The sequence below is a fragment of the Hoplias malabaricus genome, chromosome 15, assembly GCF_029633855.1.
Source record: "Hoplias malabaricus isolate fHopMal1 chromosome 15, fHopMal1.hap1, whole genome shotgun sequence".
NCBI classification, from domain to species: domain Eukaryota; kingdom Metazoa; phylum Chordata; class Actinopteri; order Characiformes; family Erythrinidae; genus Hoplias; species Hoplias malabaricus.
This window is the reverse complement of record NC_089814.1, coordinates 8,736,295-8,750,397: the sequence shown is the minus strand read 5'-3', so window position 1 is coordinate 8,750,397 and position 14,103 is coordinate 8,736,295. Positions and strand designations below refer to the sequence as shown.

Sequence of the window (14,103 nt, the reverse complement as noted above, 5' to 3'; positions counted from 1 at the left end):
GAAATGTCACAATACGAGGAATCAATGTCTTTTTTTGTGCAGAAGGGCAGCACACAACAAACCTTTTCAGGGGAGAGATTCTTCAAAATAACATTGCACTTCCTTTCCCATAGGCCTAAACCGATTACCACTGGAATGAGGCCATTCTGGGAGTGTGGACTTAAAATATATTATATCTAATGAGAAAGGGCATCCTGTGAGATCCCACAATGCCCTGCGCCGATCTCATGCGTCCAATAGAGCTGCTTAAGCCGTTTACTTCCATAACAAACTAAGTTGTCTCAAACTGCTGCGGTGAGAACTTTCAACATGTTGGATAAACACAATCTAACGTTCAGAACCACAAGTAAACAGGCCTTTTACACAGGGAACTTAAAGTACATTTAAAGAGTAATTTTAGGATGTGTTTAAGAAGGGCATTTTACAAACATTAGTCTATAATTTACAAAAACACTATAATCTGCCCTTTAAAAAAAACTCTCAATCAACGCAGAGAGCCAATGCTAATTAAAAATGAGTGGTGAAATAAAAAATAAATATTCACATAAACCCTTTAATTAGTTAAATTATTATTATAGTATAATAGTTTATAATAGTTTAATCATGATCTTCCACATTATACTATGTCTTAACTCCAGAGATAAACTGCGAGTCAGAGTCAGGGTTCATCCACGGTTCACAGTGGGTTCTGATGTTGCAGAGTTGTGAGCACTTTCCTGTTTTTATTTCCTTTTACTTGTTTTATAACACACTGTAAATGACCCATCCAGCTCCAGTCTGTTATAACACTTTATTTGAGGCTCTGTGCTCTTTCTGGGTGTTTACCGGACGCCATCACATTTCTCGCCAATCCAAAGGACCAATTCTTTGGTTCCAGCTGAGAACAATGGTTTCTGGTTCAGAAACAATTAACGTTGGTGGAAATGCAAATTAGGTTTGTGAACACGTTGCTGAAAATAGGCCATCGGAGCTACTCCTTCACTCACAAACACTCCTCATTAAGTAAATGCTCAACAAGGGGCCATGCCCAGTATTTCATTTCATCTCATTTAATCAGTTAGTTTTGATCATTTATAGAAAACAAGCAGCTCTTTACACTGGGTTAAAATTTCAAGTTGAAACACACCCCAAAAAAATAATAATAATAATTTTTCCGTGAAGTTTAACCTCTCCATTTAAAGGAGCTTTTGTCCTTCTCCTGTAGCTGCCATTTTGGAGATTCAGGATTTGGTTCTGACAGTGTCAACGTGCCGAATCACAGCATAATCATACGATTTGTAGATCAATACGTCTGTGCAGATGTGCATTAAGTATTCTTAGTGTTCAGTGAACAGTGATGTGGATGATTTAAAGCTAACAAGCCGAGGCATATCTCTGACCTCTCATTACCTGCAGCTGCTTTTCACAAGCAAAGCCAAACACGGGCCTGGAGGTGGACAGAAGAAAGAGTGAAGCAGAACACATCAATAGAGGGAAAAGAAAAGCCAGGGTCTTTAACATGGGCTCCCAGGCCTGTTGTCATTAGCCCGAGCTAACGGAGTGAGGAGGCTCATGTGACGAGCAGCTGATCCAAACATTAACCAAACATGCTTTCACACAAACACACAGCAATAGACGGACCAACACAATCTGCACAGAAACATGTCGAGACGAGAACTGCTTTCTCACCCAGCAAAACACTTATTTGACTGTGTAGCATTTCATATGTAAAACTACAGAATGAGCCCAAGGCTAGGGTTTTTAAATTCCGTCCTATAGGGTCAATATACTTAAGGAGCCTTAGACAACACCTACCTCAATGCATGAAGAGCCTGTGTTATCAGCTGTAAGCATTAACCTGTGGGGCAGGGTGCTACCTTAAAGCTTGCAAAGAAGACTGACCATAAAGCCTTTTTTCTGCAGTGTAAGTGGTGCAGTGATTCCTGTAGAATGTTTTTTTTGTAGCAGTTAAAATACTAGTAATTCTTTGTATGGGGAGGAATAAACCTGTATGTGTGTGTAGTAAACCTGACAAACTGGAGAGAAGAACCCTTTTCCTTCATTATAATTATCTCTGTGGAGTTTTGATGATACATTCATTGTCTTTAACACTTATCCAGTTCAGGGTTGCGGTGGATCTGGAGTCTACCCGGAATCACTGGGCGCAAAGCGGGAGCACACCCTAGGGGGGGCGCCAGTCCTTCACAGGGCAACACACATTCACTCACACCTATGGACACTTCTGAGTCATCAATCCACCTACCAACAAGTATTTTTGGATGATGGGAGGAAGCCGGAGCACCCAGAGGAAACCCACGCAGACACAGGGAGAACACACCACACTCCTCACAGACAGTCACCCGGAGGAAACTCACACAGACACAGAGAGAACACCCCACACTCCTCACAGACAGTCACCCAGAGGAAACCCACGCAGACACAGGGAGAACACACCACACTCCTCACAGACAGTCACCTGGAGGAAACCCACGCAGACACAGGGAGAACACCCCACACTCCTCACAGACAGTCACCCAGAGGAAACCCACACGGACACAGGGAGAACAACCCACACTTCTCACAGACAGTCACCCGGAGGAAACCCACACGGACACAGGGAGAACAACCCACACTCCTCACAGACAGTCACCCGGAGGAAACCCACACAGACACAGGGAGAACAACCCACACTCCTCACAGACAGTCACCCGAAGGAAACCCACACGGACACAGGGAGAACAACCCACACTCCTCACAGACAGTCACCCGAAGGAAACCCACACAGACACAGGGAGAACAACCCACACTCCTCACAGACAGTCACCCGGAGGAAACCCACACGGACACGGGGAGAACTTATGAGTGTGTGTGACTGTAAAAATTGTGCTGTCTTTTCATTTCAGCTCTAATTCTAGTTCAGTTCTAGCCAGAATCGTGAACTCACCAATAATTCCACCTTAAATTGTTTATCGCTGAATTCCACGTTAAATGCCACTATACTGATATGAGTTGCCCCCCCCCAACCTTTAAATTACATTAAAGTTCTAAGACTCTTTCTACGTCTTAACTGTGCTCGTTAACATTCTACCGCTAACACTGAGTGCCACCTTAAATCTTTCATTTGCACTCTGGGATCTGTATGAAGTAAACATGCCTCTTAAAATATGAAGCTCAGTTTTGTCTTTGAAACAAACCTATTTCTAAAAAAAACAATAAAACTAAGGTTTGTATACTTACTGATCACATAAAAAAATTCCTCTCATGATGTTTTACAGCTTTACATAAAAAAATAAATAAAAAAAACATCTATTTTAGCTTAAACCCTCAAGCCAAGACACAACCTTCCAGAACTCACCCTATAAAACAAACCCAGCTCCAACAGAACCAGAGACACTCCTTCTTCAGAAACTTTCTGGAGAAGTATCAGAGGTCACAGAAGTAGACAGTGCCTTTGGTTATTTGTTCTTTAATGAACAAGACGACAGAAGCTCATTTCTGAATTTCTAATGTGGCAGTTTCTCTGTGGGTACGTTCCAGTTCTGTAACAGAATAAGGGCACCCACCTGTCTCCTCTAACCTTTCCCACTGCACTCTGTACACACACTGAGATGCTGGCACAGTGATACAGAGCTGGTCTCTAGTCTCTCTGGAATAGAAAGAGAACCACGTTGTGCCAGTCTGCCCCTGAGAACAAAAGCCACTCCATCATACCCACACCACACTGGTTCAACACTGGCGTGGAGCTAGTGGAGGGCTTGGCCTTTAAAGTGGCAAAGGGCTAATGTTTAACCAGCCTTTGGCACCCTCATTTCAATAAGGATTATGGATGCAGTAATACAGCATATCACTGTGTACTTAATTGTACTGCAGGGTGATATATTGTGGCACCATATACAAGCATATTAACTTGTGGTTACTGTGAGTGTGAGAGGAGCCCACCAACCCACACACTGTGAAACAAGACGACCCAGTGAGTTTTCTGTGCACTGCCCAAGTCTGAAAACACAGGATAAAACTAGTTGTTTATTCTGCTCCGCTTCTGATGTCAAGTGTAGAGACTTTAGAATTGCCCCGCCCCCTCGTCTGTCCAATGATAGCGCTGATGTGGGAGCGCAAAGACGAGGTTAAACGCAGCAAAACAGACAACGAGCGTGGAGAAATAAGAGCACTGAGTAAAAACGGAGAGACAAAGAGAGAGGACCTGGCTCCTCACTGCTGTGTGCTGGGGTCAGGGAGAACAGTGGCTCATTATCATTTAAAGGAGCCGCGCAGTTTAGACTGGGGAGAATGTGGCTGTAGTGTTTGATCCTTTTGGGGTTTTTTTTATAAAGACCTCAGAAGTCAGAAGTGAGTTCCTCACCACAGGATCTGAAGTGTATACCAATCTGTCCTTCTCTTTCTGGATCATTTTGGTCTACAGCTCCAGGTGTTCAACCAATCAGAGAGCAGCACAGCAACAACACACAACAGTCACTACACCACACAGCAATGGACCAGTGACTAAGTTTGGATTATGAACAACCATAAGCTCAAGGAATGAACAGCATTATCTTAAACATACACCGATCTACTGGTGGAAAAACACCAACATCCATCAGGAAGGAGACCTGAATACACTGCGGTACGTCTCTGGACCCACGCTGCGTTTTATCACCTTGAACTCAAAGCTAATGTTTCACTAACTAACAGAGCGTGTGATGGTGAGAAAATAAACATGGACCTGTGGTTTGACCCTTCCTCCCTCAGGCTCTAAGGCTATCCAAGCGTTGCACCACCAGGATATTATTTCCAAAAAACATCAACATCAAGAACACCATCAAAATCCTTTCTGAGCAGATGCAGACCATATGAAAGTCTGACATCTACCAACAAGCTCCTACATTTCTTCAGCTGTAGAAGAACTGACAAATCCAGGACTGGACACGTGCACCCCCACTCTAGGTCTCTGATGCCACGATGTTCATCCCCTGATCAGGGGCGGGACAGGCCTGGAGCCAACCTGGAACCACTGAGCGCAAGGCAGGAACACACCCTGGACAGAGCACCAGTCCATCACAGGGCTTTACACACTCACACACACCCCTATGGATAATGTTCTGGGTTGGTCCAGAACATCCGTGCTAGTTCACAGACTAATATTCAGTTCCATTTAATCGTCTAAAACATCCGTGCTGCTAAACTTGTAGCTTGTGACATTTTCAAACTGTGACTTCGACTTAAAAGCTTTTAACTCTTTGGCTTGACTTGCCATTTTTTTAAGAAGCGCCAAAGAGGACAGTGCCTCTTCATTTCTCTGGGCGTTGGAACAGTTTCTGTCAGTCTCCAAAACACCAGGCAGCTCTGGGAGTGCGGCTTCACACAACAATGCACTGCACTAATTATTAGGGCAACATTAGCAGCTAACAACATGAATATATTGAGCTGATAATCAGTTGATTTTATCAGTCTACAAGTGCATTGTTCAAGGCCTAGAACACGTCGTCACGCGAGCCAGACGCTCCAGCAACACCAGAGAAAACGCGTCTCTGGATCTGGTTATTGATACTTGGATATAGTTTGGTTTACAGGGTTCCTGGGTGCTTGTTGTTTGACCCACAACCAGAGAAGCATAGCTCCACCACGTTAAACCAGGAGCATCCAGCTCAGCACATTGCACACACACACACACACACAAAACAGTGGCTAATTAAAATAAACCTCCCCAGGGGAGTGAGAGAACACTCATTAGGAAAAGATGAATGCGACAGCATCTGCTCTAATTAACTAGCGGATAGTCCGTATGACTGGAACAAAGGATGAGGCCATGAATGAGGGCGAATCACTCAGTGACTAAAGGTATGAATCAGGCGTCTGACAAAGGAAGTTCCTTAGAAGAGCCTTGGTTTTCAAGCCGAATAGAAATGAACACTTTCCACGGTGACAGATCTTTACATGGAACTGGGGGCTGATGATTCTATGATCATACACGATTTCTTCTGAAATGAAGGGTATTAACAGGAAAACCTTTCCCCTGTGCTGCTGTAACAGTTAATACTCCCCTCTGAGAAGAGATTACACCAGATGTTGGAACATTGTTGTGAGGATTTGATGGCATTCAGTGGTCAGGCGCTGATGTTGGAGGATTAGCTCTGGATCACAAACACCACTCCAAATCATCCCAAAAGGCAGCAACACACCGCTCACTGACCAGGCAGCAAAACACAACCATCAACAACAATGAAGAGAGTTGCTCTGTGATGGAGAGCCGTATTTCAAACAGGTTTTCTCAGGCACGGAGTTTCTCAGTGCAGCAAATGTTATTCACTGCTGTTTATGGAGAGTAAATACAGACAGTGGAGATGCCTGGTTCCATTCACACACGCTGTAAAGAAACACATTAGTAAACAAGTTTTAGAAAACATCTCCAATATTCAAAAAGGACATTGTTACTCTTCATATCATCCAAAATTATACTGTAATCATATAGGGAGGTATTCCCAGACAAGGACGGAGCTTAGTCCTGGACTACACAGGGTCCCGCCTTCCACAATCCCAAACACTGAAGTGCAAAGGTTACACAGGTCTCTCAGGATCCTGAAGAGAAACTGAATGACCTCTAATCTCACGGGTCACTTTTCAAGCACTTACAATCCCAGCACTGACACACAGCAGTTCCTCTGAGGCTCGTTTTTCACCCGAGGCGCCCTGCTCACACTTCTGCATTACTGTGTTAGGGTCCTTTGCTTGGACTGAAAACAGATATTAAAACACAAACAGCTGTTGTTCTGAGCTCAAGAGTTAATCAGAAAATGGAGCTGGGTTCGTCTGAATTTTCTGGATGATTTGCAGAAGCTGTTAAATAAATATTTACAAAATAAGAGCTGAATGAGTAAACTATGTAAAATTGGGATTGCATATGATACGTGCAATAAAACAAAGTGAAGGATCAGGATGAGGCCCTGCTCAGCAAATTAGTTTATGCTCCATGGAGGGGGTCCAACACATGCAGGTGACCATGATCCAGGCCACTAGGTGTCAGTATAGCAGCTGTGTTCATAACATTACAAAGATTAGATTTAAAATATTGGTCCACATCTGTGTTACTCAGTGTTAGGCTTTTTTTTTTTAACTGAAAACAGATATCAGTCAAAATATAAACAGCTTATATTCTGAGCTCAGTTTTTCCATCAGGAAAGGAAGCGGCAAAATCTGAATTTATTCTTAAATCGAAGCCCAGATAACAAGCAATTAAGAGCAGACGAATAATACCTCCACAGCTGAAGACCCCTGCAGCCGGCTGTAAACAAATTTGAAGTGAGCCCAATAAGGCCCTATTAAACATAGCCGCAGGCTCCTAGTGTGCAGTTACCTGTTAAAAGAGGAATGGCTTTGTGCAATGTAAACAACTCACAATTAAAAAAGTCTGGCGTGCACAGTCCAGGGGGCTATTCCACAAAGCCAGATAACTTAAGCCAAAAGCTGAGAACTGTCCAATAGGAATTACACTCAGCTCTGTTCCTATTGGACAGGCTTGACTTTGTGCTTAAGTTATCTGGCTTTGTTTACATTACACAAAGCCATTCCTCTTATAACAGGTAACTGCACGCCAGTTGCTTTGTGGGACACGCCCCCGTTTTAGAGAAACGTGTAGGTTCTGAGATGGGGAACAGGTGTCTGAAGAGTTTAAAGGTGCACTAGCTTCACTGGAGGACTTGTCTGTGTTATTGTAGTTCAAATAACTTGCCACTAGTGCCTCCAAATCCCTACCAGTGCATTACTGCATACTGCATTAGTCAAAGCAACCCTCACTGACCAACAGACACCTGTCCTGTGCTGACTGCTGTTTTTCACACAGGTTTTCTTAGGAACAGAGTTTACTTGAGCTAACCTCGCTGTTAAAATAGCCATAATTTTTAACATTGTGCTTCTTTAATGCTTTGAAATCCCTTCTAAAATGAAAAATGCTTTAAATGCAATGCCATTGAATGATTACAATAGTTTTCTGAAAAAAAAAAGTTTTTAAATTAATTTTTTTTTTAGATTCACAACTATTTCAGCTTTTAGAAGAGTTTAATGCTCTTCAGACCGTTTGGGTTCACTGCTGCTTATGGAGAGTTAATAAAACACTTTCTGCTGCTGACACAGTGGAGATGCTTGGTTCATTTCAACACCACTGCAAAGAAAAGAAAACAATAAATAAAATAATGGCAACTAAAGAATTACCTCAAAGTTATATAAAATATCATTATTATTTGCTCTTTTTTTTCCCCATCCAAAATGATATTTTAATCAGTTTATATGGTATTATCGACTGAAAACACCTCATGTTCCATTTGAAACCATTTAAACTCTTCACACTGAAGTAAACAAGAGGTTGTTAAATATGGAGCTCGGACGGATGAAGAGATATGAGGGGTGTTGGATTGTGCACAAATTTCACACAAAATGAGATCATCATCAGACCAAACTAAGAACGAACACAATCACCGTTATCGGTTCTTCCAGTTTGGCCAAGAAGCTGCTGCTAATACAACTACAGATAATTCAGAATAAAACAAATACAGCCAGGACTGACCACCCACCGGCTCTACTTCACAAAGAGGGGAAACATAGGGAGCTATGGGAGTCAAAGATACCTCAATCACAAATGTGTGGGAACAATAATAATAAAAGACGTTTTAGACGTGCGTAAAGTGGCCTTAACAACATCATAATGGTCATGTATCAGAGACTGTACAGGAAACACATAGCAGCATTTGTGCCTGTCACTCTGACTGCACTAGACCACGAGTAAAATTATTCAAAAACTGGATTAGTTTTGTATAAATGTTTGAAGGAGTTCAACACGCCACACTTCACTTTTATACATTAAGCACCACATGGAACTGGCTTGTAACTCACTCACATTTAGGAACTGCTCCACAAGATGGGTTAATGAATCATTGTCTACTGTCTAAACTCCAAAATTGCATCATTTCCCTATTAAATGCCAATGTATTCAATTCAGTGCCAATGCTTTGGCTTTTCAAAAACACAATTTAAACTATCAGGAAGTCACTTCAAGTGCTTTTACAAATTTGAATTTGTTTTTAAACTTGTTTTAATGATATTGAGAGACTGAATGAAAATTATTTCATTTTAAATAACTGTTTTGGTTTAAAATTAAAATGTATTATTATTATTATTATATTCGATTAAATTACAAGAACATCCTTAAAATATCTCTTTCCAAAGCGGAACCCATTGTGAAAGTAAAGAAAAATAATGAATTCATTTCTTTATCACATCTCATTTTCCACTCCCTCAGTACCTCATTATGACGTCTACATCATTATCTCGTTCTCTTCCAATGTCTCATTTTTCTACCTCAATAGCGTTTTTGTATCTCGCTATTTATGTCTACGTCATTGTCTCGCTTTTCTTTTAATATCGCGTTTGTCTGCCTCAGTATATGCTTTTTTTGTGTCTCGTTATCTAATTTTTACCCTCAAAATCATTTTGTTACCTCGCTATCCGATTTTGCTTGTTTTACTAACTCATTTTTAAACCTCAGCATAATGTTTGTATCTCAATCGTTATTTTAACACAATTTATCATTTTTCTACCTCAGGATATCAGCGCCTTTGTTGATCGTGATTTAATACGTTTCTCTTGTACGAGTCTGAGTAAATATATCGTTTGTACGTTTACTAGATTTGGACAGACGCTGCTGAAGTAAAAAACTGACATATTATTTCGGTCCTTGGCCGGAGAAAATGCAGGGTTTTCTAGATTTAACGCCGAAAATGATACAAAAACATACGGAGTTTGGTTTTCCAGAGTTGGCGGCGGCTCAAAGGTTTACCACAAATCGACCGTTCAGAAAATCACAGACAAGCGGCGAAAATTCAACCTGCTTCAAAAACACTCCCCAGACGGAGCACAGAGACCCTCCTGCGCCTCAGAACCGAGACACAGTCACAAACTTAGAGAAAAGTGAGAGAAATCCGCGTTAAGAAGGAGCTCTCCTCCACCGCGGTGCAACAAGTGGAACAAGTGCAGGAGGAAAGTTGGGAGAAAAAAAACAGCGTGAGTTCAAACACTAACATCAGCCATTCACTCACACACTCTCTCTCTCTCAGCGGGGCTTTACACACCGACACACACCAAAACCGGGAGCTCAAAATTACGATTAAGAGACAGAAACTTACATTTTAGTCTCGCGGGACTTAGATGCACACGCAGTGGTTTTCCGGGAGAAAGAGACGGAGGGAGAGAGCGGCGAGGAACCAGCGGCGAGACACAGTCACAGAGCTGAGCTCCAGCAGCATGGCGGATACACACACACAGAGAGAGAGAGAGACACAGTGTGAGAGAGAGAGAGAGAGAGAGAGAGAGAGACACAGTGTGTGTGAGAGAGAAAGAGAGACACACACACACAGTGAGAGAGAGAGAGAGACACACACACACAGTGAGAGAGAGAGAGAGAGGCACACACACAGTGAGAGAGAGAGAGAGAGAGAGAGACACATACACACACAGTGAGAGAGAGAGACACACACACACAGTGAGAGACACACACACACACAGTGAGAGACACACACACACACACAGTGAGAGAGAGAGAGACACACACACACACAGTGAGAGAGAGAGAGACACACACACACTCACTCTGTGTGTGTGCGTGCGAGAGAGAGAGAGAGAGACAGACCGACCCAGTAATCCTCACTATGTCTGTTGTTTCTAACACATTAAAAACAGAAACCTAAAAGTAAAACTTTTGCACAAGCGGTGTCCCATGTTTCTTTTGCATTTAACTATATATTTACTTCATCTTTTGGTGGATTTCTAAATTGAAATAGGTTCGTCCTCTACAGAGAACCCACTGAAATATTGTTTTCTGACTGAGACCATTCTGTTCAATATAGTTTAAGAGTGAAAGACTCATGTCTAAAATATTAAATATGATAACCCAATAAACAAGGGACGTTCAAAATAGGTCTAAAGGTCAGTCCGCCAAGGACATAATTTCAACGTCAGTGGAACATCTTAATAAATTTTAATTTAATAAAGTTGTGACCAATTAATAACGTCAATGGACGTCCAAAATGCGTCTGATAGTCGTTTCAACGTCTGTGTTTGGACGTCTTTTCAACTTTAATTTTCAACCTTAACAAAAACGTTGTTTAGACGTAATTGCGTTATTTCAACGTTGAATCAACAGCTAAATGTTTACCGGGAAAGATTTGCATGCTCGAGTTTTTTACTGTTATACTCTTGAACGGAAATTCATAATAAAATATAGGTTACAGTAACTTTAGATGAACTCTAAGAATAGCTGCTAATGATACATTTTGAAGGGATAATGACATTCAAATTAACCTTTTCTATGTAAAGCACTTAATGGAACTGTAACTCACTCACACACGCTTCCTCATTTTCATTCTTTCACATTCTCACTCATTCACTTATAGACACAAACTTAACTGTTCACTCTTCCATCCATCCATTTATTATCTGTAACATTCATTCATTCATTCATTATCTGTAACCCTTATCCAGTTCAGGGTCGCAGTGGGTCCAGAGCCTACCTGGAATCATTGGGCGCAAGGTGGGAATACACCCTGGAGGGGGCACCAGTCTTTCACAGGGCAACACACACTCACACATTCACACCTATGGACACTTTTGAGTCGCCAATCCACCTACCAACGTGTGTTTTTGGACTGTGGGAGGAAACCGGAGCACCCAGAGGAAACCCACGCGGACACAGGGAGAACACACCACACTCCTCACAGACAGTCACCCGGAGGAAACCCACACAGACACAGGGAGAACACACCACACTCCTCACAGACAGTCACCCGGAGGAAACCCACACAGACACAGGGAGAACAAACCACACTCCGCACAGACAGTCACCCGGAGGAAACCCACACAGACACAGGGAGAACACACCACACTCCTCACAGACAGTCACCCGGAGGAAACCCACACAGACACAGGGAGAACACACCACACTCCTCACAGACAGTCACCCGGAGCGGGAATCGACCTCCAGGTCCCTGGAGCTGTTTAACACTACCTGCTGTGCCACCGTGCCGCCCCTGTTCACTCTTTCACGCACTCATTCTTTCAGTCACTCATGTTTAGGAACTGCTCCACAAGGGGGTGCTACTCAGTGGCCTGTTGTGATTTGTTTGGTTTAGTTTTGTTGGTTTGATTTATTTATTTTTTGATGTTGTTTTAGACTTGTTACCTTTCGTTTAGTTGTTATATTGTTTAAACGTGTTTAGACTGGTTTAGTTTAGTTTGGGTTTGTTTAGAACTGATTTTTTTTAATTAATTAAAGTAATTTTGGAGCATTTTTATTGGTCCATTCATGACATTTTCACACAATGTGAAGTACACCTGCTGTACATTCGCAAAAATGGAGATTACATTTGTAATTGGACAGTGACAACATAAGTGTTAAGCTGTTTTGATTCATTTAATTTTTGGTTAATTTTTTTCTTGTGTTGATTATTTTGGAGGAATTTAACTGAGTCGATTTCTATTTGTTTAACGTGTGTATTTTTCTGATTTGTTTAGACACAGCAGTGATCTCTCATGTCTCTGCTCCTCACTCTCAGATGGAGCAGATGGGGCGGGTGTGTTTTCTCACATTGGAGCGAGGGAGAAATCATCTTGACAGGTTTTTGCCACATGATTATAGACCATCCACTACAGCTCCGTCCATCTCACACACGCGAACACACACATACACACACATTATGAGAGAAAAACATTGGAGGAGTTTAATAACAGAGTTTCTTCTGGAAATAATTTCACAAAAATTATATCGATATGAAATTTCAATTCTCCACAAAGAGCATTTCCACTGAATATTCATATCTGAAAATACTGTGGTGTCTGCATCCAAGAAGGCAATGGCCACATGGCACTTTAGGGAGAATGCTCTTCTGTAACAGTGAGCAAAAAAGAAAAAAGAAAAGACGTAGGATTGTGGATTCATCCTTGTACACAAAACAGCTCCTCCACAAAATACCCCTTATGTTAGAGGAGCAAGCTTGTGTCATCTGGGGGCCAACTGTGTCTCCTCCAGGGTTAGTGTCCTCGTGGTCATGGATCACATGCACTGCAGCGTAGCGTGTTGGGTAGGTTTGGTTTCAGTTGATGCTTGGAGAGTCTGATTCATCTGGCTTGAATGGTCTCAGTCCTCCAACTGAAGTGGTTTGAGCAGGTCGGGTGTGTTTACACCTGTATTTTTAAGGTGGATAATCTGTATCCACTCAGAACCCTGATACTCAAGACATATGAAAAAACAAGGTGTCTTACTGAAGACTAGTGCTGGGCGATATGAGCGCAAATCAATATCACGATTAATTGTACATTTTATCATGATTACGATTAATGAACAATTATTTTGTTTTTATATTTTTGACCCTCATTGTTCAGTGACTCCAGTAAGCTCCAGTGTTAAAGCTGGGATATTTATTTCTAATGTCGCTGGGAGCTTGTCCCTCTCTTGTTTTTGAGCACTGTTTATATTTGATGTAATTGTGCTTTGATTTGTTTTGTTAGTTTTTTTGTCAGTGTTTACATTTGACTTCTTTTTGTTCAGTGTCATCTTAATTAAAGTCACATCCAAACAACAGACTCTGTAATCTTCTTTGGTACAAGGTGCTCGAGTCGATCGGTCGGCCTCAGCGTTTAGGTTCTCCTCCATGTTGCTTCCATGTGGCAGATTGGGGCAGAATCACGTGACTACAGCTTGGTAGTGTGGCTTCAAAGGGACAGTACATTAACACACAGTGGGGGCATAACAGAATAAAATAAATGTAAAAAATATATATATATATAATCGATATAAACAAGATTACGACAATTAGAAGTTCTGAATATTGATTAATTCGATTAATTTTTTGATTAATTGCCCAGCCCTAGTGAAAAATTAACTGACTTCACAGAACAGCTGGCGAAACATGAACCTAGAGCAATTTACAGCAAAAAAGAAACAAGAAAAATTGAGGACAATGTGTAGATTAATCCGAGAAGTCGTTTTGCATCTCACTATTAAAGTAAGAACATATGGACAGTGGGGAAATATAACATTTAACATTCATTCATTCATTCATTCATTGTCTGTAACCCTTATCCAGT

The 14,103-nt window shown here is 41.7% G+C and overlaps 1 protein-coding gene across 3 annotated transcripts in view; it reads right to left on the bottom strand.

Annotated features, from left to right (window-relative positions):
* Nucleotides 1–10,283, bottom strand: part of sema4d (sema domain, immunoglobulin domain (Ig), transmembrane domain (TM) and short cytoplasmic domain, (semaphorin) 4D) — an 87,302-nt gene extending 77,019 nt beyond the window's left edge. For 2 of the 3 annotated variants that reach the window (XM_066645690.1, XM_066645687.1), the window contains exon 1: nucleotides 10,149–10,283. The gene's annotated coding sequence lies outside the window, so the exon portion shown is untranslated. Of the gene's footprint in view, nucleotides 1–10,044; nucleotides 10,128–10,148 lie in introns of those variants that run through there. The other variant, XM_066645689.1, reaches the window with a different exon arrangement.
* Nucleotides 10,284–14,103: the final 3,820 nt, after the last annotated feature.